Genomic DNA, 27,167 nt, shown 5'->3' with positions numbered 1-27,167 from the left:
CCTATGAGCAAAAGGCAGCACGCCTCTCTCCCAATCCCAATTTTATCCTGACAACAACTCTGCAAGGTAGCTTGAACCAAGATAGAATCCTGGAATCCTAGAGTTGGAAGGGACCCCAAGGGTCATCTAGTCCCACCCCCTGTAATGCACTGACCACAGCTAAAGAATCCCTGATAAATGGCCATGCAACTTCTGTTTTGAAACCTTCAATAAAGGAGATTCCACCACCTTCCAAGGCAGCCCACCCTGCTGTCAAAAAGCTCTTACTACCAGAAAGTTCTTCCTAATGTTTTGTTGGAATCTGTTGTCTTACTCATGGTTTCAGGTTCTACCTTGTGTTTTCATTTTGTATTTTTATGTTGTGATCAGCGAATGAAGGGCGGTATACAAATTTTAACAACAACAACAACAACAACAACAACAACAACAACAACAACAACAACAACAACACCCTCTGGAGCAACAGAAAACAAGCTTGCTCCACCTGCCATGTGACAGCCCTTCAGATATTCAAAGATGGACTCTGATCATGCTTATCTGGACGGAGGATAGAGAGAGGTGCGTGTAAAAATTAGACTATGTAGAAAGACAAAATTCGTATTCCTTGCTCTGCCAACTTTTGCCTGTGGCCCCAGCCATCCATGGCATGTGGACCCCAGAAGATTAACCAGAAGGGAATGTGGCCCCCAGACGGAACAAGTTCTCTAGCCCAAGTGCCAGATAAGGAGGTCAGGATAGCCCAAGGCTCCCTTCCCCCTGCTGCGAGCCATTGTAAGAAAACTGTCTATGGATTCTTTAATCCTGCCTCTCTCTCAACCGTTTTTGAAACCTTCAATGCCAAGTAGGAACATTTGAGAGCTCTATGGGGCTTCTTACTCCTCCTCGAGATATTTTGGATCGCACCATCTTGGAGTAGTTATGTGGTGTCATAAATCACAAGTAGGGCATGGATTTTCTATATGAATTCAGCCTTGTGAAGCCGGCTCACTTTGGAGGTTAGAAATAAAGAACCCAAAGCCAGATGTGCATATAAATCCACATATGTGCTCCTTTCATTTTTCACATTTGTTGTTTAAAGGCAAGGGTGTTTAGCTTAGGGATCTACAGCAGAGCTTAACAGTTCTGTTGTTGTTTTTTAAAACACACACACACACACAATTTTTTCTTTGACCTTAAAGGGAGCATTATGATGTTCAGTAAATAGCTTGTTTGCTTTGTACAGGAATGATTTGTAACATCCATGGTTTTCTCCAAACAATTTGTTTTTACACCATGAGATTTAGTGTCAGGGACTTAGAAAATGGAATTGTTTTATGAGCACAGAGCAATCACTCTAGGGCATGCTTATTTCACAAAATAATACCCCCTCCCTGCTCTTTTCTTCCAAATCTTACCTTCCTGGAGAAATGATATATTCACCACACATGCAGTGCTGGCTGATCTTATTATGGCCAGTGGGGCACTGCCCCACCAACCTCAGTCTGTTTCCACCACCTTCCACCCACCCACAGGCCTACCTCCTTACCTAACCAGTCCAGAGGTCAGCACTGCCTGTGAGCTTCCCTCCTCCTTGGTCTTAGTGTTCTCCTTCTAGAACTCCACAGGGAGGAGAATGGGGATGCCTGAGAGGAGTGTTACAGGGAGACTGGCCTAACACCTTGTGGTCAGCTGTGGGTCAATTGAACTTCTGTTCTCAGACAGGTCAGTATCATATCTGAGAAACAAAGGAGGGCTTTTTACACAGGGAGGTGTGGGGAATCCAGAAAAAGGCAAGAGTGTGCCTCAGAACACATGTAAGCTGTTAGTGTGGACTGTAGTGCAGTGGTTAGAGCAGCATCCCCACCAACATGGTTTCCTCCAGATGTTTTGAGTGACAACTTCCACCGTCCCTGTCATGATCCAGGGGCCAGAGGTTCAGTCCAAAGAGGGTAAAGTCTTTTATGAAAACACTTACCCAAAAAAGTAGGGTTCAAGGTTAGATCGGTCTTCACAAGCCAAACACAAGCATAGAGAATCTGTCCAGGTCCAAAACATAATCCAAAAACAAGGTTATGGGACAGTTCAAGATCAATCTCACAAGGAGTTCATGAAGCAAGACAGGAAAACTATTTTTATTCTGTTTATTCGTTTGCTTATTTTATTGCATTTATATCCTGTCATGGTAACATACATGGTTTCCACCCTCTTCCTCATTTAATCCACACAACAATCATTAAGGTAGATTAGACTAGCCCAAGGTCACTCATTGAGCTTCAAGCCCAAGTGAGGATTTGAACCCACGTCTCCCAGGGCCAACACTGGAACCCAGCCTGTTGTTGGATTCCAATTCCCATCATATCCAACTACTGGCCATGCTGCCTAGAAATGATAGGAGTTGTAGTCCAACAACATTTAGGGACCCAAAGTTGAGAAAGGGTGCTCTAACCACTGCACCACGTTTGGAACAAGGTGCCACAGACCTGCATTGCCTCCAGGTACTAGGAGACTCAAGAAAGTGACCTTATATACTCTGGCCTATTGGAACACTCTCTAAATTCAGCGATGTGCTCTTCACACACACTTTTTGCCACAGGGGTGGTCTCTCCCAGCCCTACTTGCTGGAGAGTGAACCTGGAAACTTCTTCATGCAAGGCACATGTTCCACCACTGCCTTTTCCTATCTTAGGGATGTGGGGTCGAGCCCCATGTTGGGTGAAAGATGGTTTGAACATATTTCACCAATCCTGGCCAGAGCACACTGACTGCCAATTAGTTTCCGGGCCCAATTCAAAGTGCTAGTTTTGTTTTTGTTTTTTTAGGAAATATTTATTAAGATTTTACAAAAACAAATATACAAAAACACATAATAAAAGAAACAAAAAAATAAGAATAAACACACAGAAAAAATAAGAGAAATTAAAAACAATTCTTTTTCATAACTTAAAACTCATTTGCTTGTTTCTTTGACTTCCTCACACCTCCCCTTCTTGTATTCCCATTTAAATAATCAAATCAGCAAATCCTTACCCTCTTTTGTTTATCTTATCTCTATAACTTAACATTTTATAACTCAGTATTTTCATCCATTATCAATTCATTTTTGCATATTCTTATTAACTTTGTTGCTAATACCACTTATTTCCAATCCAACATCATTTTAATTATGTTTTAACCTATTTATACCCTTTTTCCATATTCTTAAAGCATTACAGCTGGAAACCACTTAATTTCAAAGTGCTAGTTTTGACCTCTAAAGCCTTAAATGTCTCAGGACAGTACTTCAACGACTGCCTCTCTCCATACGAACCTACCCAGACCCTGAGATCATCCTCTGAGGCCCTTCTTCATGTGCCTCCACGAGAGGTCCAGAGGGTGGCAACATGAGAACAGGCCTTTTCTGTGGTGGGTCCCCATTTGTGGAATGCTTTCCCCAAGGAAGTTCTGCTGGTACATTCATTACACACCTTTAGGCACTAGGCAAAAACATTCCTTTTTAACCAGGCCTTTGACTGATTGACATCTGGTGCCCTTTTAAAATGTATTGTGGAAAGGGGGATTATTGGGTTGCCTTTGTTTTTATTTGATTATGTATTTTGTGATTTTTATATTGTAGTTTTATGTTGTGAACCACCCTGAGATAAGGGAGGCATACAAACAAACAAACAAATATTGCAAGGGGTTGGACTAGATGATCCTCACAGTCCTTTCCAACTCTACAAATCTGCGTTTCTCAAATCTTTGCTGTGAGATTGAGAAATACGGTGCCTGATTGGTGTAAGAACCATGCCCTACCTTAGCTCCAGGCAATAGAACTGCTGGGCTATGGAACATGCAAGCAACATTCTGCTTGTGGCTCGATATTTCTACGTTGTTACCCAGGATCACAACCACTTCCCAGCAATAAAATCTGGGTGGCCTGATTTTTATACCATCCTGCAGCACAGCAATTGGATTTAAATTAATCTATATTAAGAAGCAGAATGTGAGCTGGCTTCCCCACCCGACCCCCTTCAGATGAGAAATGCGTTGAGAAGGTGAAATCCTCTTTGGTTTTTTTTTCAATAATTCTGTTCCTTACTGCTGGGGTCCATTCTCAAGGGATTTCTTGCAGAGGGAAGGCAGAGTGAGTTATCTGCACTGAGGTTTGAAAATCAGATATAATGATAGTTCTGCTGATGGGTGAACACACATTAGATGCCGTGAGTCCCCCAAAGCTCTCAGGATCGGGTTTGGGTTGGCAGGATCCGATGGAAGAGGAGGCAGAAATGTGGGGATGGGGAACCTGGGTTGGAGGAGGAGGGAACACCCCTTCTTGCCCTGTGGAAGAAAGAGGGAGCAAGGATGTTCGCTTCTCCACCTCTGCTGTAGAGAGAGAGAAGCCTGGGGAGTGCTTTGATCAGCCAAGATGTGGGGCTGAACAGGAAGTGGCCTGAGCAGGAGGGTGCAGCCTTGTCACCTAGAACCAGACATTGCCTTTGCAGATGGGAGCAGATCCACCAATGGAGTGCCTACCTGCAGCCAACACCTGTGAATACCAGCTGCTGGGAATTGCAGGTGGGCTGTGGTACTCTGGTTGTGCTTGCTTGTTTCCCACAGGTGTCTGCTTGGCCACCGTGAGAACTGGATGCTGAACTTTGGAGAACGAGCGAGGTCCCAGCTGAAGAAGAATGGCAACTGAAGCTGATGGAATATGTGCAGCTTGCGGACTTAACATATAGAATAAGAGAACAAGAAGAACATACGTTTAGAGAAGATTGGAAAATGTTTATTGAATATATTGGGGGGGGGAATTGTGTACACTTGAAAACGTTGGCATCAAGGGTTTTGATGGATGTAATAATGGAATACTGAATGGTTTAGTTTATGTAAAATATGCAGGGATATACACTGGCAAAATGAGCCATGGAAAGAGAAGAAGGGAAATCACTGATATTTTAAGGATGTTTAAATGAGTATTCTCAATGGTAAAACACAAAATTTAATAAAAATTATATATATATAAATGAACAGGATGCTGAACTAGACGAGCCATTGGCCTGATTCAGCAGGCTCTTCTTAGGTTCTGGTATTCCCACAGCACAAGAAACGTGCCATAAGTGAACATGCCATGCCTCATCTTCAAAAGCATGCCAGGAGGGGAAACCTGTGAGAGCCTCTCTGCTCCTTCTGTCCAGTTCTGAGCTCCTCGCTTTGCTCCTGAGTCGTGACTCCTGAGCATGGCACCTGCTGTTGATGCTGTACGGTTACTTGCGCAAATAAAGACCCCTTTTCTGCTTCCAAGTATCAGAGTCTAGCTCTGCATGTGCTAGGTAGGAGCCCGGACACGAGAGCTCAGAGGCAAGATGTGAAGAAGCATTTAAAATCTTGTTATTGTGCTGCAAGCTTAAGGATCTTCCTCGGTTTGCCTTGGTGGCTGTCGAAAGGTGCGGTCCTGAGAACAAATCCCAGGCAGCTGTTTAAGAACCTCCAGGCGTGTGAGGACCGTGTTCCGATTTAGAGAGATGTCAAAGGACAGCCTTCCAAGGAGTTAGGCCAGATTAAACATGAGTAGCAAACAGCATCAGAATCCATCCTGTGGTCTGTGGCGATGCCAGTAATCGTGTCTGACTCAGCGAGCGCCCATCCTTTCAGAAACTGACATACTGCTTCTGCCACAGATCCCCAAGTACACACTGTCTCTTCTTCCTACTTATTAGCACATGTTTCTCAAGAGCTGCTCCAACAAAATTCCAGGTGCTCTGTCTCATTCATGTCTGTTTTTCCTCCTAGACCAAACCCAGTGTTCTAGCCACACATTCTGCAGGAGGTGCTGAGTGATGGAGGAATCTATTTCCAGGTTGTTGTTGTTGTTTTCAGTTTTGCCTTTTTCCAGTGCTAAGTTCAGTTTTCCACACTTCCACATCGGTTTGCAATTTTAAAAAATCATTGTGGAAACTCCCCAACATTTCCGCATGACAGAACTGACGCAGGGGCACAGACCTGATGGGCTTGTGGCTGTCTTCATTTAGATTTGGTTCTGTGATGTCATCACAGAGCCAAATCTGATTGATGATGCTATGACAATGCTATGACATCGCTTCCACAATGGCGATCATGTAATTTGCAAGAAGAGAATATGAAACTTATCTGAACTGAGGACTGCCATGCCATCACTCCAATTTGATTTTGTAGGGTCTCCAGAAACCACTTTTTTCATACACACGTAATTGTTTCTGCTTACAACTCATTTGCACAGGAGAGTTCCTTGTTTCTCTTTTTCCTACAGTGATGTCTAACTGGTTGCAGTCTGGTAAAAGAGCATGTAGCACATCTCACTTTAAAGGGGGGGGTTTAAACAGCCAACTTTTAAAGCTGCTAACTTAAAAATTATGACACCTGAGAACATGTTTACTGTATAGACAGAGTAGTATTTTATCTCAGTCAAAAAATAAAAAATAAAAAACAACAACAAGTGGACTACAAATCTGGCACTGAAATAAATTCAATTTAGCCTCATGTAATTGCTTATTCAATTCTCAGATATGACATGCTGTTAGACCACAAATTGACATTCTGTTGCTTCTGTTTCAATAAGCTTAACTTGAACAAGTTGCCCTCTAGGTACATCCCGAATGGAAAGCTACTTGATCTTCATCCCAAGAAAATTAGTGTGTTAAATTTTGTTTGAAAAATTGTTATCCAAAGCCTGACACTTTCTCAGCCAGTGGTGAGACTGCACAATTAATATATGTGTATTTTAAATACAATATTTCTTTTAAAGCCACCACAATGACCGTAGAGGAGATTTATACATTATATTACCTTCTTCATGGGATAATGATGATGATGATGATGAATCTCAGTGCTTTTTTTCTGGGGATATTCAAGGGTAAGCAGTACCAGTACCTCCCCCCCCATTAAAAGTGTGGTACTTACTCTAACAACTTCAGCGTGAATCCTAGCACCATTTTTCTGTATTAAAAAAAGCACTGATGACGATGATGATTGTACCCCGCCCATCTACTTTTGCCTCTGGCCCCACCTAATACTGGCCAGTGGCCCCCAGAAGGTTGTTCAGAAGGGAATGTGGCCCTCTTCAAAAAGGTCTCCCACCCCAGTTTTAGAGGATCCTCTAGATACATTCTCAAAGGTTGCAATGCCTTCTCTAATCCTCAAGCTCTTCCACTGAAATGGATTTGAAGGTTGCTATGAAAGGACCCTGTGATTATCCAAAACAATTTCAAGCCTATGGTCTCATCCAACTCAGAATAGGCTTAGTCATAACATGGGCTATTAAATGCACGGTCCATTTCCTCGTGAAAGCATCACTGTAATACATAGCTAGCTTTCATTCCCACTCTCTCATTTTGGCCATTCTGTTAAGTCACCAAATTGCCCTCACCTTCTATCGCCAGAACTCTTTAACAAGGATGCATTGCCTCATCATAAGTGACTAGAGCTTCCACAGTGCCCAGAATCATTGATTGAGAAGCACCATCTCTAAACACAGAGCCCTGAAGGCACTTTTGCTCTATGTGGTCAACTTTGAAATGCCCTTGGCCCAGTCACAGCCAAAGGGCATTATTTAGATAAGCTGAAGTTTTGGGTTTTAAGCGATTAGTGACCCAATCCTACAACTTGGTACCTCTTCATAGTATTCTCTTGAAAAGCAGCATTATGCCAGCACTATAACAGCTTCCAGACCCAGTTCAATGTTCTCATTTTGATCTTTGGAAGGAGACTTTTGTAGACAAAGGACCACATTCCCAAAGGGGTCCTCCATGACTGGCATGCCTCTCTTTTAGCCAGAAGGAGAGATTTACAATGGCTTTACAATCACAGTGGGGTGGGGTGGGGAAATCTAATGCTATTCAAGGCTGTATCAACAGAAGTATATATAGTGTCCAGATCAAGGGAAGTAATAAAGGTAAAGGGACCGCTTGACCATTAGGTCCAGTCGTGACTGACTCTGGGGTTGCGGCGCTCATCTCACTTTATTGGCCGAGGGAGCCAGTCTACAGCTTCCGGGTCATGTGGCCAGCATGACTAAGCCACTTCTGGCGAACCAGAGCAGCGCACGGAAATGCTGTTTACCTTCCCGCCAGACCGGTACCTATTTATCTACTTGCACTTTGATGTGCTTTCGAACTACTAGGTTGGCAGGAGCTGGGACCGAGCAACGGGAGCTCACCCCGTTGCGGGGATTCAAAACGCCGACCTTCTGATCGGCAAGTCCTAGGCTCTGTGGTTTAACCCACAGCGCCATCCGCGTACTACTCTATTCTGCCTTGGTCAGACCCCACTTGGAGTCCTGAGTCCAGTTCTGGGCACCACAGTTTAAGAAGGATATTGACAAGCTGGAATGTGTGCAGAGGAGGGCAACCAAAATGATCAAGGGTCTGTCAACCAAGCCTTATGAGGAATGGTTGAAGGACCTGACTTTGTTTACCCTGGAAAAGAGGAGAGTGAGAGGAGATATGATAGCCATCTTCAAATATCTCAAGGGCTGTCACATGGAAGATGGAGCAAGCCTGTTTTCTCTTGCTCTGAAGGGTAGGACTTGAACCAATGGATTCAAGTTACAAGAAGGGAGATTCTGACTAAGCATCAGGAAGAACTTTCTGACAGTAAGAGCTGTTTGACAGTGGAATGCTCTGCCTCAGGAGGTTCTGGGCTCTCTGTCACTGGAGGTTTTTAAGCAGAGGTTGGATGGCCGTCTGTCATGGATCCCTTAGTTGAGATTACTGCATTGCAGGGGGTTAGACTAGAAGACCCTTGGGTTCCCTTCCAACTCTACAATTCTATGATTCTAGGGATAAATAAATATAAGCACAACCTCAGAGAGGAAAGTGAATGCTTTTTAATTCCCCGCCATAACCTTTGATAGTGGCACAAAAGCCCCTGGGCCCCTTTGGCTGCAATTTGACAGGGTTTCTTACACAGGGATGCTTCTCTCACACCTGGGATTTCCAGGCATACCGCCTCCAAGAGACCCTGCTTGCCCCTCAAGATCTCCTTGACCTGTGGAATGTTTGGTTCATCCCCTGAGGACTCAGTGTTTGGCATCAGGTCAGGGTTAGGTATGACACTACCCGATGGTTGGACAGGCTTTGTGTACGCTGGTTTGGGCTGATGAAAGTTGGAGATCAAGAACATCTGGATGTCCACGGGTTCCCCTTTCCTTCCCTAGGAAGTCAATCAGCCTGTGGGCTCATAGGCCAGAATGTTCCTCCATACAAAAAGTCCCCTGTTCACAGGGAGAAGGCTTTAGCTATGCAATGCAAAATTGGCTTGAGAAATGTTATTTGTAATCCCTAAAGCAAGTGATGTACTGACTTGAAAAGTGTTATCAAGGAGTCCCTAAAGCAAGCAATGAACTTTTATCTTCACACTTTCAGATTCCCCGTAACAACTGAGCAATGACTGCAATTTATTTTGTGTGGGTGTGTTGAAAATAATCATGTAGATTATTTTGTCTTTGCAAATCCTATAATGACCTGGCCTAATCCACACTTCACAACTCTGAATGTGCAAATCAGAATTTAGCTGCCCACTGATTATGTCACTTTCTCTCAATTTGGCAAAAAAGTTCTCAGACGCTTAACTTGTCAGAGTAGTTTCAAACTGCTCTGGCATTTGGAAAGGTGCATATTGTAGGGGAAATATGCTTTAAAATTTCAGTCCAGACTTTATTGTTTCTTAAATGGAAGTTAATGCTAAAATCAGATGGAACAGACTTATAGGCGAACATGTGTGAAAATGACATTGATGAGAAATAGACAGATTTTCTCATCCCAAATGTGAATAGAGAGCTGCAGGCAGAACAGGAGGTAAGTGACTGCTGCAGCTGGCTTCTGTAGGCTGACAAAGGAGAGAAAGAGTCTGAGAAGGGTCTCAGCAGCCATCAATGTGTCATCCTTGCAGGCCACCCAACCCAGAATGAGACCACTGTGGCGTCAGTGGGTCTTGGAGGATGCTCAGGACCACAAGGATAAATTTTGGCAGATTGATGCTGCAGGAGAAGGGGCTAGTTTGGAGTGTGAATGCAAATTGGATGGAACTAAAGGAATAGCATGAGACTGGAAGAGACTGAGATGGAAGGAAAGGACAAGTGAGTGAGAGAATGCAAGAAAGGGGAGAAGTAGATAAGCAACCTAACTGCAAACAAAAGTTATTGTAAATTGGGAACCGAGGGACCAGACGCAGCAGCCCAGACAGAACATGCATTTGCATGCAGGCTGTATCATAAAGCAGGAGAGTCAGTGAGCTTGCCCTGCCTCACATCTAAAAGCTTGGTGGGAGCAGCATGACAAATTGTTGGGACATCTTCATTGCATCCTTTCAGTTCTGCATCTTTCACCTTTCTCGTGTACCTAGGCATCATGACTTTTAGATCCTGTGCTTGCTGCTGAGCCCATACTTTTATCAGCCTGAATAAAGGTCTCTTCCTCATGTTAGAACTGCTGTTCTTATGTTTTGGGATAGGAGAGTGACAGGCAATCTGCTGGGTCACTGCTCACTGGGTTCTCTGCATTCTCATTCGTCCTGATTAGACCTTCCATCCCGGGAGAGCCTTGGCACGAAAGATTCCTGGTAGCTAAAAGAATGTTCCTACACAAACTCTGAGCTTCTCGCTAGGTTCTCTACTGCTTTTGCTCTTGAGGTCCAGGGGGTAATGGGGGAGAATTAGGGGCCAACACAGAGCATTGCAAGTGAAATTCATGACGACTAGCTACTTTGAACAGCCTTAAAACTACAGCAAGTTACTCCAGGTGTCCAGCTGAACTGGGGTTCTCTCGTGGCTCCCCCACCACGTCAGAAAAAGTCTTCTCATGAGATCTTGCCATACATTGGAGCTGATGTCAGTCACCCCTGGATTAAGGAGTCGGAAGTTGAGGTAGTGCTCGTTCTTGGACCCTAGTTGGAAGTAAGAAGGCACGCAGGTTGGGGGGTGGCTGAGGTTGATGGGGCAGTGCCCCATTTCCCCATATGGATTGGCCTCTGGTAGAAGAGAAGATGCATTGTCAAGCAGCAAAGTCTTGGAATGTGTCTGTATAAATGGCCTTCTGTCAAGCTTCCCATATTGAGGTTGGGGAGGGGGGAGAGTTAATGACAATAAAGCAGTTTATTGTGTCTAGCCAATTTTTGCAACCAATGGTCTCCTCTCTGACTGCAAAGCGGCATCAGTTAGACATATCAGAAACTGAAAGAAGAGGGTATAAACAAAGTCTTCTAGCCGTTGGCTTGGAAACCTGTGTTACTAAAGTTCAATTTTCAGTCCTGATGCACATTCACCCTGCTGGGTCTGAAGTCAAATACACATCAGTCCATCATCAGCTGGTTTGCTGGGTGTGGGCACTGCTGAATTTCCAGCGCACAGTATCAAGGCCAGAGCTAGCAAGCTTGAGCACCAGGGCATGTCACAAAATGATATGTGACATTAAATGCACAGAAGCATTTAGTGCTCAGGTATTATATTCTTCGAATAGCCGCTGTAGGGGGAGGGAGTGGTGAATAGGGTTGTGACGGGGCATCCTTTCCCTATTCCCTATCTTGCTGAAAATCACTCCCTCCATGAAGTTGCTATTGGTCTGATGGGAGGCTTCCACTGGTGCCAATGGGAACTTAAAGGGCACTCCTGGTGATTCCTTGGCAAGGGAGACTTGCTATCACTGCTCATCAGCTGATCAGCAGTGGCAGCAAGTCCACTGGGATCGGCCGTGCTTTGGCGTTCCCAGTGGGAAAGTCTGTAGTGCAGCTGACCCCTGCCCAGGATTTGCAGTCAATGCTGACGGGCAGTGACCTCAAGCCTGCTGGGATCAGTTACACTAAAGAGGGACTGCTGAGTGCAAGCAGGGCTTGCAGTCCTGAAAGCAGGGCTTGCCAATCAGCTGATGGGCAGTGACTTCAAGCCCTGCTCAGATTGCCTTGGATCTTCCTTTGAGCTCACCTGCTGCCATGGTTGTGTAAGGCAATGGACAAGTGGGCACCCCAACCCACTGGCCAGAGTGGCCTGGTGGAGGTGGGGAAAACCAACATCTAGCACGCCAGCTGGCAAAAGCTCCCCATCCTGTGTTATGCGATGCAACACATTCCCAGGCCTTCTTCCAGCCCAGCCCCCAGAAAACATTGGGAAGGGTGTTGCGCACCAGGTTCAGCTGCATGTTGCAAGTCACAGATCTGATGGATGAGCCTTTGCCGCTGCCGCCTTTGGGAAATTCCTCCCCCCCCCCACCACCTCCAAATGCCAGAATGGAGCTGTGCTTGGAAGTTTTTAATGGTTGACATTTTATTATGTTTTTATATGTGCTGGAAGCCACCCAGAGTGGCTGGGGAAACCCAGCAGATGGGTGGGGTATAAATAAAACAACAACAGGTTTAGCAAAACCTAGAAGGCAGCCCTTGGAGGATATAGGAGCTCAGGATCCAACCTGCCAGATCTCTTCCCCACCCCTGTTGTAGGTTGGGGGGGGTCCTCCTAATTGGTTGCTGCTATGAATAGAAAAGTGGGTTGTAAACAGATAAAAAAAGGGATGTGGGTGGCACTGTGGGTTAAACCACAGAGCCTAGGGCTTGCCGATCAGAAGGTCAGCGGTTCAAATCCCCGCGACGGGGTGAGCTCCCATTGCTCAGTCCCTGCTCCTGCCAACCTAGCAGTTTGAAAGCACGTCAAAGTGCAAGTAGATGAATAGGTACCACTCTGGCGGGAAGGTAAACGGCGTTTCCATGCGCTGCTCTGCTTTGCTAGAAGCTGCTTAGTCATGCTGGCCACATGATCCGGAAGCTGTATGCTGGCTCCCTCGGCCAATAAAGCGAGATGAGTGCCGCAACCCCAGAGTCAGTCACGACTGGACCTAATGGTCAGGGGTCGTTTTACCTTTACCTTTTAAACAGATCAAAACAAGGATGCTAACTTCATAGATAGCAACAGCGAAGGCTTGCCTTTTTGGGCAAAAGTGCACTGCCCCACCAACACCTCAGCCATCCCCAGCTGCCTGCCTTCTTACTTTCAACTAGCCCAGAAGATGTCTGTGGCTCTCAGCTTCCTCCTCCTCAGTCTCAGTGTTGCCCTTGTAGAATGCAGCAGGGAGGAGAATGAAGATAAATCTATAGTCAGCTCTGATGGTCAATAGCTCTGGCTCCACCTACTGTTTAGGCTCCCTGGCTTCTCCCTCTCCAGGTTAAATGGGCACCAGCCACTACTGAGTATTGAATGCTTTAAGTTTATTACAGAGCCTAGTGATTCACATGGAGGCTGATTTGCGCAGCATAATGCACATACGGTCCCTAAACCTGGAAATCTGGAGAACAGGATGGCTCCCAAGAATATAGTAACTGCTCGTAGCTGCCTTGAAAGCTGCCATTTACTTTCCCATGATGGCCTAGTAGAAGAACCCTCTGATTGACAGTGTAGTCTTATAGATGTGCACACAGAGGTAAGCCCATTGAATGCAATGGAATATTCCCAGGTAAGTGCATACAGCAGCTGTTACCATCTGGTGGATCGTGGACCCCAAAGGGCCCATGGCACATACCCATCAACTGTCCAGAACATCCCATTTTTCGGGTCATGTGAATCAAGTGAGACTGTGGCCCAGAAAATGCACGTCCTGATTTTGTGCTGGGACATGTTGGAGGATATATGGTGGCACCATTCACATAACATAAACTACTACAGAGATATCATCATTTTCAAAAGAAGGGGGTCCATGGCTTGGCTTTTGAAAAACAGGGGATCCACAGAACTTAGCTAATTGGGAACCACTGGTGTACAGGATTGCAGCCTCGGGGGATGAGTCTTTGGCAGCTATGATTAAAAGCTTTTAAAAAGATGGAGCTTGGAAAATCACATCTGAGACTTTTCTGAATTCAAAGCCTGGCAAGGAGGAAATTGCATGTGGAGATACAGAGGAAAGGAGGGTGCAGCATTTTGAAACAATTTCTTTTTTTATCTCTAGGACATGTTTACGAAGATCAGGAATCTTCGCCTTATTGCCCAGGGTTGCCTTGCAGAACAAACAGGCAAGAAATGAGGTAACTTAATGGAAGTTCTTGAAAACTCAGATGCCTCAAAGTAATTTGGGTTAGCCATCCATCACGAGTATTGAGGAGACATCTCTATCTGGCACAGCGCATATTTTGAAGGGGGTGGGGAAACAACTGCACAGATGATGGGAAATAAACACACAAAAAGTATTCTGCTCTCCGAAGTATTATCTAGCCAGCAACTAAACCTTAATGGAAGCGAGGGCTCAACCCTGGTAGTTCAGTTCAGAAGGCCAGGGTTCAGTTGGGAGGTACACAAAGTTTTTTAAAAAGCAAACAGTGCCCATAGCATGTTCTTTGTTAACTGCTTTGAGGTTTTTTTACAACCAAGCAGTATACAAATTTGATTAAATACATACATGAAATGTTTTGAGTACCATTCCCTCATCACAGGGAGCCCCACATATATGGGCTTTTATTTTTGAGAGTTGGGGATTTGTTCTTCATGAATTTCCATTTGAAATTGGTCTGCACCTCTCAGACTAATGTGTGGGTTTCATAGCATCCGTCCTTCAGATTTTGCACTTGTCTGCATCTTGTGGTGCAGCTCTCAGTTAAAAAAAAAAAGATACAAAAATTACATTTAAAAATGTAAGACTGGGAGCTGTTCTCCTGGAAACAGTTTCCCCCAGGGAACCTGCTCTCTTGAACGTCAGTTCCATTAATCATATTATAGATATCAGGGGAGAATATATAGATTTCTGTTGGGAACAATTTTTGACGTACCCTTAAGACAAAAGCAAAAACCTCTGGCATATATTCCTGCTACCACAAGTCACTATCAGGGATTGATTTGAGCCACAGTTTGCTAATGAGCTACATTTTTAGGATCAAGGTTCATCCTTGGAATGTTGTATTGATATAACACAAGTGCCTCTGAGGATATGCAGAGTGATTTCCCATCAATAGCAAGGCATTCAATATCTCCAATAAAGCAGGGGCTGGGGGTATATACAGATCTCTAGGTCAGAAGGCATGGCTTTGGGGGCAGGGGGAATGAATCCCAGAACTTTTCGTTTTGTAAATGAAATACAGGTTCCTATAAAAAAAGAAGAAGCCCCAGCTCCCATTGCAGGTCTCTGCCTTCTCCAAACTAGGGATGGGGAAGAAGTTTAGCTCACTTCACATTTAAAGGTAAACCTACCTAATTCAGACCACCTGGAACTTTATGAGGACCAAAACACATTCATTCTTTGAAATTTGCACTTCTTTGAATTTTGCCAACAATGCATTTGCTACAATAAAATGTAAATTAAATGTAAATGTGCATTAAAATGCATATAGTGGTGAAAAGAGCACACACACAATGCGTTATATTAGGAGAAACTGCTAACAAAAATGTGTATGTTGGGCAAATTGTATTAAAAATGTGGATATTAGGAAAAATTCACACTGAAATTGCTGATGAACTTCCACGAGGACTTTAAAAGAAAGGTTTTTGTGAACTCAAGTGGAAACGGGGAGAACTAAGCTTAAAAATGGAAAAACAAGAATATGAAAGAATCAGAAATTGACAGATTCACCCATCCCTCTCTCAAATGTTATTATTTTTTCCCTTCTGTTGTCAGCTTTTGAAAACTGCGGGAGCCAGTTCTGCAAAACACATTTCAACTTATCACTGCTGGAGCTGGCTGCTCTTTTCCATGCTACACTTTTAAGTTGAGTTTTATGCCATCATCACATGCCATTCAAAACTGTTATGAACAGCTGAAATCAGTTAGGCAAGAAGAGTGCAGTAAAGACTTCCGGGTTGGCGCCATCGCCGAATGGCGGACTCCCTCCGAGCTCCGGAGGGAGCCGGCTCGGCAGGGGCTGGGTTTTACCGCACCGGCGATGCGGGGACCCTTAGAAACCACGGCCACGGGGGCCGTGGACTTGGAGACTCGGCTAGCACCGCTAGCGCCCTCCCGACTCGTGAAGGAGCCTTTTTAAAGGCTACGGATCGGGTGCCGGGGAGAAGCGTGGTGCTTTGAGTCCTCTGCCATCCCTGCCGAGCGAAGCCGCATGCCATCCGGCGGAGAGCGCTGACTTCTTCCATTGAGAATTTGGACTTTTAACAACAACCCGTGAGTAAATTGGAAATCGGGTTTAAAAGAAGAAAAATTTTTGGGATTTGAGACGAGCGGGGGGGGATCTAAAAAGGAAGTCAGTCCCCCTCCCTATTGTAGACATTTTAAAACAAGGATTGGGAAGCCAAGGCCCAAAAAGAACGGTATCTTTGCTAAAATCAAGAATTCCATGATGGGAAAGTACAAGAATTGTGCTGGAGGAAGAATTCAAGGAGAAGGAAAATGCACCCCCCTCCCTGGGAACCGGGGCGATTGAGGAGTGAGCCTGGTGAAAAGAGCCGGTGATTTTGACAGCTGTCAAAGTAGCTGTCAAAGTCGGAATTTTAAAGAGGATTTTATTACAAGGACCTTGCTGGTCAAATTTGTTACAACTTGATATAATTTGTTAAGACTTGAATACAAAATGGCGAAAATACGGAGAACAATCGGATTTTTGGAAACAAAGTTACAACAACCCCCCTAGAGGAGCTTCGGGACATTACAAAGATGGGCGTAAGCCGGGAAAAATACAACACTTCGGAATTTCACAGAACTGGTTATCTCCTGGGAAAGCTGCAAAACTGAAACTGAATCTCGTCTACAGGGTGTTTAGACTAAAAGGAGACAACAGAATACCTTACTGAAGAAGGAAGGGACTGAACGCAAGTTTTTGTTCCTGAATAACAACAACCCATGTAGAGTTACTAAACTTCTGAATAAGAAAGTTTTAGCAGCGGAACAAGAGGAAGCTGGACTATAACCTTGAAAGAACAATGGGGGGAATTTTATAATTTGACATTTTTAAAGATTTAGGAATTAATTTTTAAAAAAAGTAATCCTAAAAATGGGAAATAACTCTGCAAGGAGTTGGGGGAAAAATGGGATTGATGGACTTAAGATTTCCAGGCTGGAAACATAGATTGGAGGATAAGGGAAATTAAACCGGGGAAGGGGAGGGAGAATTAGAATCCAAAGGCTTGCAACTATTTTCTGAATTGGTTTTCTTTTTTCTAATATATTTTTTATTTTTTTATACTTTTATTCTGTGTGCTTTTACTTTAATGGGAAAAAAGGGGGACATTGTGGAAAGAAAAGGGGGTGGGCTATGGGGAGAGATCTTTTGCTTTTTTTTTATCAAGGGTGTTGCATAAGGTTTGTATAAATTTAAATTTGAACAATGGGGTATATAAATTGTGCTTTAAATCAGAAATAGAACTTGTGGAAACAACAATATGAAAGGGGAATACGGTAGGGGTGGGGGAAGGGGGGAGTCCCAGAAAGTGGATGTTTGAAAATAAGGTTCTGAATGTATCTTCATAATTTCTTTTCTTCTCTTTCTGTATTTTGGAAACTTCAATAAATATTATTTAAAAAAAAAAAAAAAAAAAAGAAGAGTGCAGTAAAAGCCTGGTATTCTGTCAAGGATTTCCAAACTGCATGTCATAATCAAGGATACAGATTTACATTGCAAGGCTTATGTCCAAAGGCAACCTCTTTTCTGAGCCCTGACTTTGCATGGTGGAAGATGGTCATGGTGACCTAATCAGCCAAAGTCCAGACAAATGCACTTGAAATTCCCTGAACTCTTTCCCACACTAATAAGGACAAGATGGTTGGACAGTGTTCTCGAAGCTACCAGCATGAGTTTGACCAAACTGCGGGAGGCAGTGGAAGACAGAAGTGCCTGGCATGCTCTGGTCCATGGGGTCACGAAGAGTCGGACATGACTAAACGACTAAACAACAACAACAAATCATATCACCTCTCAGTCATCTCTTCTGCAGGTTAAACATACTAAGTGTTTCTGGCCTACAACTCTCATAGTCCCTGATCATTGACCCTGCTGGCTGGGGCTGGTGAGAGTTGGAGTCCAACATCATCACGTTCACCACCAATGGAATATAGAGTCATAGAATCATAGAATTGTAGAGTTGGAAGGGACCCAGAGGCTCATCTAATCCAATCCCTGCAATGCAGGAATATCAACTAGAACATACAAGACAGGTGCCCATCCAACCTCTGCTTAAAAACCTCCAAGGAAGGAGAATCCATGACCACTCATGAAAGTTGAACAACTTTTACTGTCAGAAAGTTCTTTCTGATGCTTAGTTGGAATCTCCTTTCTTTTAACTTGAAGGTCCTGCCCTCCGGAGCAAGAGGAAACAAGTTTGCCCCATCTTTCAAGTGGCAGCCCTTTAGATATTTAAAAGTGGCTACCGTAGCTCCTTTCAGTAAAATAGCAGACAAAATTGTCAATTCAGAAGAAATGTGCCCTAAAATGCTGATACATTTTCATCAGAACCCCTTTCTTAAAGCAGGCATAGGCAAAAACCAGCCCTCCAGATGTTTGGGACTACAATTCCCATCACCCCTAGCTAACAGGACCAGTGGTCAGGGATGATGGGAATTGTAATCCCAAACATCTGGAGGGCCGGAGTTTGCCTATGCCTGGTTTAGACTGTCACCTGGCTGTGTCTGCATGGTTCAGTTACAGAAATAAGAACTTTAAACTTTTATTTATTGCTGTCATTTATTTCATTTATGAATCTTCTTGAAGTCATTTCATAGTACAGAAAAAACTAAATACAAAACAACTGAATATATTAAAAACCACTGGATAAATAAAATGATAACTGTTTTATTTGTTATGCTTTTTAACTGGCTTGTTTTGTTGTATATTTTAATTAAGGCTGTTTTAATGCTTTGATGGAACAGTTTTATTGTGTATTTTAATTATGCATGGATTTTGCAATTTATTTTATAGTTGTAGACCGCTTAAGGGCCATTTTGGTATGTAAACAGTGTATACATAAACAAAATAATAATAATAAATTTGAAATATGAGTTTATACATAAATTATGACATTTCCCTCTGTAGCTTTTGTGCAATGAGATGCCTACATTTTAATTGAGCATTCCATGTATTAGCAGCAATATCTTGTTGCAACCAGTGGCCCTCCAGTTGTTGTTCAACTCCCATCAGCCCCAGCAAGCATGGCCAATAGCCAGGGATGATGGGTGTTGTCGTTCAGCAATATCTGGAGAACAGGATTAAAGCTTCCCTACACCTGGCTCATTGTCGGGTCATGGTCAGCATTTGGTACTGACCTTTCTGAGGCACTAAAAAATAAATAAAAAGGACTAGGGACTAGGGAAAGTTGGGTATCTGGCTGGCATCATATTGGCTGTGGGATCAGGCCAATGGACCATCTAGTCCAGCAAGCTGTTTTCAGATTGACCAACCAGATAGGAAGCCTCAAAACAGGACATGAGTGCTAAATTACAAGATGGTGGTGTTTCATATGGACCAGAAAGCAACTCACATCGAAGCTTCTGTTCCATGCAAGGCAGCGCAGGCAAATGAATAATCAATCATTTTCAAATGTGACACGTCCCTGAGGATCAGCTGCCAAAGGACCAGCTACAAGGGGAGCATTCTGTAAGGATTCTTTCTGCGCATTGTTCCACCAAAAGATCATCTTGGCCACATCCATCAAAGTAGCGGAGTTCTTAAATCAAGGCTGCGTGCCAAAAGGATAGAATGCTTTCATAAGGAAGAACAGAGAGGCTGAGAGAAGTTCACCTGGCTATTGGAAAGCGAAGACAAATTAGTGAGGTGATAATTGGGGCTGCCTTCAGACAAGGCCTTAGTGGTTGCCAACGCTGGTGCCCCTGTCCCAATTTCAGACATTCCTTTTACACTGCATTACCAGTTGTGTTACGGAACTGTGCCCTTGTGATCCACAAACCACCATGTTGTGATGAATTTTAAATAGTGGGAAAGGATGCATGCTGGGATACCACCCAAAATCTTGTCATGTGACATTGCAATGCAGTTTTTTCAAGTTGACAGCGTTACTCATCCCACTAGATTCTACCAGTTTTCTAAAAGTGGCTTTTACACTTTTAAACACTTAAAACATCACACAAAACACAAAAAATAGCAGGTAAGGAAACGTCGGGGAAATAAAATCAAGTGCTGTCTGAATGCACCCTGGACCTCAACATCGACAACGTGCTGCAAAACAGAGCGCTCCTTATTTATGAGTTTTCTGACACTGCATTCTGTTCTTTCCCTTCTCACATAGTAAACATTTTGCGGACACTGAGCATGCTCAGTCCTCACTGAACTGTCACTGACGTTCTCCAGCCTAGTAGCATTTTTTACCCCCTCAAATTTCTGTAGCTTTGCTAACCTTGGACTCCTCGAAGCCCGCTGCCTGTCACTTAGGTATTATTATTATTATTAATAATAAAATTTCTATACTGCCTTTCATCTGAGATCACATGGCCGTTTACAATATAAAAACACAAAAATGCATAACATAGTAACAAACAAAAACAATAGCCCTCCCTGCCACACAGTTTAGAAAGCCATAGTAAACATAAAGTGACCCCTGACCGTCATAGATAGCTTAATTAGCCAAAGGCCTAGGAGAAGAGGAATGTTTTTTGCCTGGTGCCTAAAGATATGTAATGAAGGTGCCTGCCGAGATTCCCTGGGGAGAGCCTCCCACAAATGGGGAGCCACCACAGAAAAGGCCCTTTCTCATGCTGCTGCCTTCCAGGACTCTCATGGAGGGGACACACAAGGAAGGGCCTCAGATGATGATCACAGGGTCCGGGGTTAGTTCATATGGGAAGTGGCGGCATTACACGGCTGTCATGGCTAGTAGCCATTGGTTGCCTTATCCTCCATGAATTAGTCTCATTCCCCTTTAAAGCCATCCAAGTTGGTCTCCCTCGCTACAGCTTGTAACAACACATCCTATGGTTTAACTGCATGCTGTGTGAAGGAGTACTTCCGTTTTTTCTGCCCACCAACCTCGCAGGGTTGCTGTGAAGATACAGCAGAGAGGGCGGGAAAGCGTGTATGCCCCTTTGATCCCCTCAGAAGAAAGATGGTGAAATATACTCAGAGTCGCAAAGTGATTTCATGCTCTTTATTCAGCTCATAGTGGTGAGGAGGAATGAATGAAAGTCCCCTCAAGGTATCTGCTTTATATACATTATTTACACAATGGGCTGCACATGATTGGCTAATTCCGGAATTCTACTGTAAGCCAATCAGGTTGTGGATTCACTTCTATCTGGAGCATGATTGGGTGGTTCCTGCCAACCAATCATATTGCTGCATTGTTCTAGGACCAATCTGACTGCTGCATTCTGAATCCTATTGTTCTAGGACCAATCAGACTGCTGCAGTTTGGATCCTATTCAACTCAGTACATAACACCCCTCCCCTCTAAGTTCCAGTCCTGCCCGGGAGGTCGCATTCATAGTCCTCGAGGTACGCCGGTGGCCTACGTGTGCGTTGCGGCCTGGGGTGTTCCCTGGTCCGGGGTTCAGGTTCTGGCTCATGTTCCAAGGATGCTGGCTGTGATGGGCCTGTTTGGTCTGGTGCAACCAGCTCGCTCAGTCGTGGTTCTGGTTCCGGTGTCCTTTCGGCCTCGCGGGTCCTCTCTGTATTTACTGATTCTGCCTCTCCTGCTGGCCCCTCCTGCTCTATGGGCCTCACTGCCCTTCTGTTCCCTTGGGACTCCTCTGACCTTTCCTCCTCCTGGTTTTCTCCCAGGAATCGTCGCCGTATCTGGTCGCAGTGGCGGCGCCAGCATTGCCCCCCATCCGTTAGCACCTCGTACGACACGGGACCAGTGACCCTGGTGACTGTGGCGGGTACCCATGCTGGGCCTGCCCCAAAATTCTTTGCGTACACTGGGTCCTGGGCCTCGAAGGTCCGGGGGTTCCTGCCTTCCCCCACCACTACCTCATCCTGAGCTCTATCGGGGTGAAGGCGGTCCAATCTGATTGCAAGGCGCCGACCCATTAGTAGTTCAGCGGGGCTCCGGCCAGTCGTTGAGCTGGGGGTGCTGTGTTGTGCTAGGAGGAATGTGGCAAGGCGGTACTCCCAATCCCCTTGCGTCATGCGGCGAAGGGTGTCCTTGGTGGTCCGCACCATGCGTTCTGCTTGGCCATTGGTGGCAGGGTGGAATGGCGCCGAACGGATGTGGCGGATGGCGTTCTGCGCTGTGAAGGTTTGGAATTCTCCTGACGTAAATGAAGTCCCGTTGTCAGAGACGAGAGTGTCAGGGAGCCCGTGGGTTGCAAACAGCCTGCGTAGTACCCGGATGGCTGCGGACGTAGAAGTGGACGGTACCAATGCGACTTCCAGCCATTTGGTGTAGGAGTCCACCACTATGAAGAATGTTTTCCCCTGAAAGGGGCCAGCGAAGTCCACATGCAGGCGTGACCATGGTGCTCGGGCGGACTCCCAGGACTGGACTGGGGCCCTTGGGGGATCTGGGCGGGATTCTTGGCAGGCCTGGCAGTGTTTGACCCAGGCCTCTATCTCTCCGTCGATCCCTGGCCACCACACATAACTCCTGGCAAGGGCCTTCATTCTTACTACCCCTGGGTGTGTCTCGTGTAGGGCTGTGAGGACCCTTTTGCGGAGGGGCTGGGGAACAACGACCCTGCTTCCCCATAACAGGCACCCCTTGTGGGCCGACAGTTCGTGTTTGCGGGTTGTGTAGCCGGCGAATTCTGGCCCGGGGCTGCTGCTGGGCCATCCCCTCCACACCCAGTCCAGGACCCGGGAGATGACCCTATCTTTCTTGGAATGGTGTGCAACTTCTTGTGCCTGAATGGGGCGGTCGGGAAGCAGCTCCAGGCTCATAACCTCTTGTGCAGGTGCTGGGTCGGGGCCTGTTTCCGGTAGTGGTAGCCTGCTGAGGGCGTCCGCATGGCCCATCGCCTTCCCAGGGCGGTGAATCAGTGCATACTGGTAGCTGGCAAGGAAAATTGACCACCTGAGGACACGAGGAGACAGCACTTGGGGGGTCTGCTTTTCGGGGGCAAACAAGCCAAGCAAGGGCTTGTGGTCAGTCACCACGGTGAAGGGCCGCCCGTACAAGAAATCATGGAATTTTTTTACTCCCTTCACGATTGCCAGACCCTCCTTGTCGATTTGCGAGTAGTTCCGCTCGGTTGCGTTGAGTGTCTGGGAAAAGTATGCCACCGGTACCTCTCTTCCATCCGGGAGTTGGTGTCCCAGGACAGCGCCAATGCCATAGGGTGAGGCGTCGCATGCTAGCACCACCGGCAGCCTCTCGTCGAAGTGTGCCAAGACCGAGTTTGAGACAAGCAAGTCCTTGACTGCCTGGAATGCGACCTCCTGGCGCTGGCCCCACACCCAAGGGGCCCGCTTGTCCAGGAGTCTGTGTAGGGGCTCCGCTACCGCCGCCTTGTGGGGAAGGAAGGAATGGTAGAAGTTCAATAGTCCCAAGAAGGCCTGAAGTTCAGTCTTGTTCTTGGGCACTGGGGCATCACAAATGGCCCGTACCTTGTCCCCAGTCGGGTGGACCCCTTCTGCGTCCACCATAAATCCCAGAAAGTCCACCTGAGGCACTCCTAGTAGACATTTTTCCCGCTTCACCTTGAGACCCGCCGTCTGGAAATGGTGCAGAACGGTGCGGAGGCGGTCCTCAAACTCCTCTGGTGTGGGCCCAGCAATCAACACATCATCGAAGAAGGGGGTGACGCCAGGAATCCCTTTAAGGAGAGAGTCCATTAGATTCTGGAATATGCCTGGTGCCACGCTGACACCGAATTGCAGCCGCCTTACCCTGAACGCTCCTCTGTGCGTCACAATCGTCTGTGCCTCTGCTGTGGCCTCATCTACTGGCAGTTGTTGATATGCTTGGGCCAAGTCCAGCTTGCCAAAAATTTTCGACCCAGCCAGGGTGGCAAGGACATGGCTGACCACTGGCACTGGGTATGCATGGGCCGTGAGGGCCTTGTTTATGGTACATTTGTAGTCTGCGCAGATGCGGACCGAACCATTCGGCTTGACGGGTGTGACGATTGGGGTTTCCCAGGGGGCATTAGGCACCGGCTCCAGCACTCCTTGCTCCACGAGTCGGTCCAATTCCTCGTCTATACGGGGTTTCAGGGCGAACGGGACCCGGCGGGCCTTGAGCCTGACTGGTCGTACTGCGGGGTCAAGCTGTAGAGCAATGGGGGGGCCCGTATACTGTCCCAATTTCCCATCAAAAACCCCCGGAAATTCCTTGCATATGGCGTCCACGTCCACTTGTAAGGTAGTGTGGTTCACCCCGGTGACGGCTAGTCCCAGTGGTCCAAACCATGCCAATCCCAGTAAGCTAATGTAGGGGCCCTTGACCACAAGCAAGTCCAGTTGCCGCGTCCGCCCTCGGTATTGCACCCTGAAGGTCCCCACCCCCATTGTGGGGACCTTACGTTTCTGGAAGTCCCGGAGGGTGAATGGGGCCGGCCTGAGTTTGGGACCCCCAGTAGGACACAGTTTCCTTAAGGTCCTTGCCAAGATTATGGATAGAGTTGAACCCGTGTCAAGCTCCATGCGGCATGGGGCCCCCTCTATCTGTACCTCTACATAAATTTTCTCTACGTTGGGGTGGGGCAACTGGTATACCTGGAAGTCCGTGAGCTCCGTCGCGTTGCCTTGGTGTGTTGGGCCCCGGGACCTGGGGCTCTTGGATTGGTCATCTGATGCCTGGCGTCGGGTGGGCCGAGCTCGACACACCCGGGCGATGTGTCCCAATTTTCTGCACTGCCTGCACTCTGCGTTGCGGAAACGGCAGGTCCTCCTCTCGTGACTTTCTCCACAGCTTGCGCAGTTCCCCCCTTCTCGTCGAGGCAGCTGTGGTATGTGGGCTGCTTGAGTGCGCTGCTGTACTCGGTGCACCTCCTCCCTGTTGGATCCTGAGTCGTCTGTGAGGTCTTCGTGGTGGACCCTCGGTTGGGACAGCTGGCTCGGCCGTGCCTCTTGCGTCGACCTCTCGGCAGCTTCCGTTGCCAGGGCCTCCTCCAGAGCGACCTGGAACGTTAGGTCCTTCTTAGCGTAGAGGCGTCGTTGCAGCTTCTCATCCTTCAGGCCACCGACGAGGCGGTCACGAAGCATGTTCTCCAGCTCTGAGAAGTTGCAGAACCGGGCAGCTTGGCGGAGAGAGGTCACAAACCCAGTTATGGTTTCCCCAGGGGCTTGCCGCTTTGCATAGAAGGCATTTCGACGAGCCACCACAGAGGGCTGTGGCGAAAAGTGCCCCTTCAGCTGTTCCATTATTGTTTTGTATGGAACAGTAGCGACGTCTTCGGGTGCCAGGAGAGCCCGGGCGATTTCAAACGTCTCCTCTCCGCAGATGCTGAAGAATATTGCCCTCTTCTTGGCGTCTTCTTCATCGGTGACCCCTTTGGCTTCTAGGAGGAAGGTGAAACGGGAGGCGTACGCTTCCCAGTCTCCAGATGCTGGGTTGAACGGCGAGAAGCTGCTGTCGGTTGCCATTCTGAGTTCCTTGTGTCCCGGAGCTGAAGCCTGGATACACGGTGCGAGGCAGCGGTGCGGCAGGTGGCGGTGCTGCGGTGCTGTGTGTGGCAGTCAGCTCAGCGGGATCCCACCTTCGTCGCCAGTGAAATATACTCAGAGTCGCAAAGTGATTTCATGCTCTTTATTCAGCTCATAGTGGTGAGGAGGAATGAATGAAAGTCCCCTCAAGGTATCTGCTTTATATACATTATTTACACAATGGGCTGCACATGATTGGCTAATTCCGGAATTCTACTGTAAGCCAATCAGGTTGTGGATTCACTTCTATCTGGAGCATGATTGGGTGGTTCCTGCCAACCAATCATATTGCTGCATTGTTCTAGGACCAATCTGACTGCTGCATTCTGAATCCTATTGTTCTAGGACCAATCAGACTGCTGCAGTTTGGATCCTATTCAACTCAGTACATAACACCGATGGGTTATAAACGTAAATATAATAACCATTTAATTGATATGCTGTTTAAATGCCAAAATGGCTTCCAAGTCATTTTACAAGGGTAAAATCAACTATGAAATCCTTCCATCATTAAAATGCAGAACAATTCCATAAAAAAGCATTAAAATACCTGCAGTGAAATAACAGCAAAATACCCACAGAAATGCAGCAAAAGCTTAACAATTAATAATTAAAAAACTGATTTAAACAATTAGATTACAAGTTCAAGGGAATGCTTACGGATACAGGTGTGTCTTCAAGAGCCATGGGATGCCAATTATTGTCCTTGGCTTATCCTGGGTCCTAGCAATAAGAAAAGGAAACAAAAAATCCTGTTATTAGCCACTTTCTTCATTCCACACATTATCTTTTGCACCTCTATCATGTCCCTCCCTCCACCCCACCCACCCTTTCAAAAGAAAAAGCATGTCTAGATTAAGCCTTTTTCATAACTGGTTGTTTCCATCAGGTAAATTTAGTGGAGGTGAACTGCAGTAATAATAAAAAGCCGCCTCGTCTTTTTGTACTTGACTCATTCTTAAACCTCGTCATGATAGTTTCTCACAGAGCAGAATACAGCAGTGAGATTTCTTCATCATGCATGAAATTATTTTATTTTGACATTGTAACCAAGAAGGAAGTGACATGTAATGTTTTGTAGTGGAAATATTGAAGTTTGGATTCTGACAGGGAAGAAATATGATCCTGTTTTGAACAAAAGCGATTTATGCTAAGTCCAGACACATTATTCTTCTCTTACCCACTGACTGTGGAGAAACTCATGCTCTTGTTTGGAGAATTACTTAGTCAAAAGACATCACATTTCTGTCCATATGATTTAGGTTGGATTTCTTCTGTTCCCTCACCCCAAACATTCTCCATCAATTAAGGAGGCATCCAGGAAATGCCCTTTCAAAACCAGTAGGCACATCTGAATTGTTTCACAAAGCGCCAATGGTGCCAGTCACAAAATGGCTGCTGCAGGGTGTGGGGCTGGTGATGGGTAAGTGTGTGGAAGCAGGTTCATGCAGATGGAGGGGGCAGCTGAGTACATTTGCACTGGGCCTTGGTGGGCCTGTTTGGAAGTACACAAAATGGCTGACACTGGTGAGTGGCTGAACACAAAATGGCAGCCACATCGAAAAGAACAGAAAAAGAGGGACAGAAAATGAAAAAGACACCTATATCAGTTGCCACCATGCTCAGTCACTGAGAGACACTCTTGGCACTTTCCCTCTATTCGTGCCCAACCCTGTCATGCAATGAAATGTGGACATGATTAAGGGGCACGTTCAATGGACAGGAGGCTGAGC

At 46.0% G+C, this 27,167-nt stretch overlaps 2 long non-coding RNA genes across 2 annotated transcripts; one reads left to right on the top strand and one right to left on the bottom strand.

Moving 5' to 3' along the window:
* Positions 1–443: 443 nt before the first annotated feature.
* Positions 444–26,789, bottom strand: LOC310749041. Its single transcript, XR_014541452.1, has 4 exons — positions 26,615–26,789; positions 26,095–26,157; positions 1,955–2,015; positions 444–1,714 (listed from the first exon to the last, which is right to left on the bottom strand). It is a non-coding gene; the product is annotated as an uncharacterized lncRNA (long non-coding RNA).
* On the top strand, positions 4,969–15,735 carry LOC310749043. Its single transcript, XR_014541454.1, has 3 exons — positions 4,969–5,815; positions 13,917–13,992; positions 15,573–15,735. It is a non-coding gene; the product is annotated as an uncharacterized lncRNA (long non-coding RNA).
* Positions 26,790–27,167: the final 378 nt, after the last annotated feature.

Source organism: Podarcis filfolensis, assembly GCF_964270895.1.
Source record: "Podarcis filfolensis genome assembly, chromosome: 14".
NCBI classification, from domain to species: Eukaryota; Metazoa; Chordata; class Lepidosauria; order Squamata; family Lacertidae; genus Podarcis; species Podarcis filfolensis.
The sequence above is the reverse complement of the archived record's forward strand: the minus strand, read 5'-3'. Positions and strand labels throughout refer to the sequence as shown.